Genomic DNA, 3799 nt, shown 5'->3' with positions numbered 1-3799 from the left:
GGTGTATGCAATATGGTTGAAGTATAATTCCTACTCGTGTGTGTAGTTTGATCTGGTTAAGATGTGGATGATAGTATGTATTATGAGTATATTTATGATGAATGTGAATTGTATTTTCGTTAGCTCACCCTTGCTTATTTGTGCATGTGAATGCGATGATCGTATAATGCGTGATGTTATACGGGAGCAGATATTGTTGCAGATGTGATGGCTGATGTTTCTGAACATGCATAAAGGATGAAGGAGAGATGGGATAGGTGACTGGGAATGTATTTTTAATATTCGATCTTGACTATTTAAACGTTTTATTTTCGGAATAATCGGTTTGTAATAAATAACGTAGTATTTTTCCGTTGAGGTTGGATATTAAAAATTTGAATTTTTTTACTTACGTGTTTTACAGAAAAATTAGTCGACGTAACACCAAATTTCGGGGTGTTACAGAAAAAGCATTGTTCCTACCCAGCGAAGGAGGCAAAGGAGTCTTCATGATTTTTGGGAGGAATGCCAAAATGATGAAACTGAAGATGAGCTGGGAAGTGAACTCAGTGAAAGGATGAAAGTTACAGACTATTCTGAGGATCCCTTGGTTGTGCCAGACAAAGAAGATGGTGGTGCAACGTTAACTATAGCAGATTTGAATCGCAATGGTTTTCTAGATTTCATGGTTGATGGTGATGATTCCGAGTTTATAAACTTGGTATCGTGGGATACTGTTGAGGAAGAAGCATTTCTATCATTATCTCAAATATTAGTACCTTCAAGGATCCGTTAGCGACAAATTATGTTTGAGAGGCGCATTTCCTCTGATGCATCAGTTGGTAATATTTTCTTTCATTTTTCCTTTATATTTCAGTTGCCACTTTTGAGATCATTGCGGGGTCGTAGTCAACCGGACCGGGGTGGAGGTCGATCCAGAAGCAGCGATCTCCGAAGGTGAAGAAGGTGCTGAAGCATTTGGTGAAGTGGGGGAGGATTCTTCGAGGGAGTAGGTGTAGGCGTAGGGTTTGGGATCCATGGAGTTGAAGAAGGTGGTGGTGTGTTAGAAGAGATGGGTGATATGTTATCCATTTATTTGTTTTTTAAAAAATACAAATATTCACGCAAATTAAAAAATCAATCCAGTGTGTCACGTCAATCATATATTAACGTCGTTGGGTTCAATTTAACAGCAGCAGGGTGTAAGACCCACATAAAATAAAAATAAATTTTATTTTATTTTAATATTTTCAAAAGAAAAATGATAAATAAATAAATTTTAATTAAGACATTTTATAGGGGATAAAAGTGTTCAGGAGTTGATGAGAAGTTATTAATAATTGTTTTTATTTTAGTCTTCGAAAATGTTAGGTTATATTATATTATTTGTAGCATTCTATCTCTGAAATGCATTAGTCTGAATGGATTGGTGTGTGTGTTTGAATGTGGGGGAAATCCCACGTCTACGTTTCGATGCCTCAAGGGCTTTCCAACTTTGTTTTCCCTTTTCTTTTTCTGTTTGGCCTTTGGATGGGACCCACAGGCGCAAGATGTTGTTGGGAAAGAGAAAATATTGTGGTGCTTTTCATAGCACGCGCTGGTAGAGGGAGATTTAAATCTCTTTGTGCCTCTTTCACGGTTTAACTTCTAGCATTTTGGAGGGGAGAAAGAGAGTTGATTGAAGGTGGGGCCAATAACTTTGTGTGGACAATGGATGAAGAGAGAAGTTTGGAAAATTCCTCATTGTCATAAAATTGAAAGGTGAGCAGGGTCACATGATTTATTTGGCATGGACTTTCAGAATTGTGAAACAGTTTTTGAGTTTGGGCTTGACAAGAGGGATCCAATAAGATAGTAAATTAGAAGATTAGGTTGTTGTCGCTGAGATAGGATGAGCAGTATATTAAAGGTTAGCTAGGGTACTTAAAAAAGAGGAGAAAAAGGAAACAAGGGTTTTTAGGTTAAGGGAAGGAAGATTATATCACGGCAGCAGGGTGAGGTACAGGAGGTGAACCTTAAGCGTGGAGAAGAAAAGACCACTGTCTTGAGAGAAAGAAGATTCCCTTGGGCATGAAGGTCCTTCAAGAGCATGAGCAAATCCTTGGATTCCAGGTAAGGGGAGGAACCAGGTTTCTCATGCTGTGTATATGTGTTTTGCATAGTATTATTGGCTTTGATGAATGTTTTGTGCTGTAAGGGGAGTAACTAGTTTTGTTGCTGTGTATAATGAAGTGATATATATATATATATATATATATATATATATATATATATATATATATATATATATATATATATATGCAATATCTTTGTGTTGATGTCCTGGGATGTATGTTACAACATGATTTGGGGCTGGGTTTCCAAGGTTTGTATGTTGTTGCGTGTAGACCATGGTGAGGGTACGTAGTGTATTCTTTGTGGTTATACGACTTAAAGAATGAGAAGTTTTTGCATGAGCAGGTGAGAGTGAACTGCTTAGGAAAGATAAGGAGTATGTGGGGTGTAAGTGGGAAGAGTTGGGTGTGTTAAAGTATGAGTGCAAGGGATGATGGGTGTAAGGGGATGGTGTGTGAGTGTGTGCGTGAATGGAAGAGTGTGTTGGAGTGTGTGGAAATGTGAGGGTTTTATTTGATGAAGAAAAAGTAGAAAAAGACTAGAAGGAAGTTGAGAGAAGATAAAAGGTATAAGGGGTTTTGTGTTAAGGGTACGAGTAGGAGAGGAAATAAAATGAAGAGAAGAAGTAGAAAAAGGTTGGGTTGCTCAAATGTTTGAATGCATCTTCATTAACGTCCTTAATTTCTCGCATCAATTATAACGCCGTTAACTGGATAGGATTGAATTGATACAAATTTCAAAACATAGGTACCAAATGTCTACATTTTTAAAACTGGGTACTAAACAGAAAATTACCTCCTAACATGGAGACTAAGTAGGTAATTAAGCCTATATTATATTAATTTAGTGTAGATATATAAAGAAAGGATGAGATATATTATATTAATATAATATAGATTTATATATATTTACATAAGATGCAGGAGTACGTATCTTATATATTATATTATATTAGTATAATATGGATATATATATATATATATATATATATATATATATATATATATATATATATATATATATATATATAATAGAGTAAAGTTTACGTATGGGAGTGAGAATTTTGGAGGGAGTAAGGGTTCTTTTGTGGGTTTCACGGTGTTGACGTGGAGGGAGAAGAATGGTAGTAACAAGCAATCTGTTTTATTCCTTTTGGGGAATGTGTATGGCTAGAATGGAGTACCCGTGGGATATTTATAAACTGTGTATTTGGGGTTTAATATTTCATAAATCTTGTTTGTAGTATGTTTATAGTATAGTTATATTATTTTGTGTTTGATATGAATACGATATTTTGTATGATATATTTGGTTGTTCACTTTTTGTATGTTGTGATTATGAATTCTAGATGGTGTTGCAGATAAAGACTGGATCGAAGTAGTTGACGGGAGTTGGGATTTTTATATCGGGATTGATTACTTGTTATGTTTAAATATTTTCAGACTTAGTATTTTTATGTAAAAACGATATTCTAGAATTTCAAACAACGTTTATAATTATGTTTTTCTTTCGCATTTTAATTCAATAAAGTTTGATTGTCTTAAAGAATTTATTTTATTGAAATATTTAAAGGAAAAAATTTTACACCGTGACATCCCGAAAGTCGGGGTGTTACACAGGGGTCCAATAGTGTCAATTTAGGTTAAATATGTTTTTAGTTCCTAAACTATCAAACGATTTTGTTTTTAGTTCCTCTTTCAAAGTA

At 34.8% G+C, this 3799-nt stretch overlaps 1 long non-coding RNA gene across 1 annotated transcript; it reads left to right on the top strand.

Annotated features, from left to right (window-relative positions):
- The first annotated feature begins 1410 nt into the window (after positions 1-1410).
- LOC148201697 (uncharacterized) lies at positions 1411-3599 on the top strand. Its single transcript, XR_015784809.1, has 2 exons — positions 1411-2091; positions 3443-3599. It is a non-coding gene; the product is annotated as an uncharacterized LOC148201697 (long non-coding RNA).
- The last annotated feature ends 200 nt before the right edge of the window (positions 3600-3799 follow it).

Source organism: Vigna umbellata, chromosome 3 (genome assembly GCF_029865625.1).
Source record: "Vigna umbellata cultivar VRB3 chromosome 3, Vumbellata_1.0, whole genome shotgun sequence".
Lineage (NCBI taxonomy): Eukaryota > Viridiplantae > Streptophyta > Magnoliopsida > Fabales > Fabaceae > Vigna > Vigna umbellata.
This window is presented reverse-complemented; position numbering and strand designations above follow the sequence as displayed.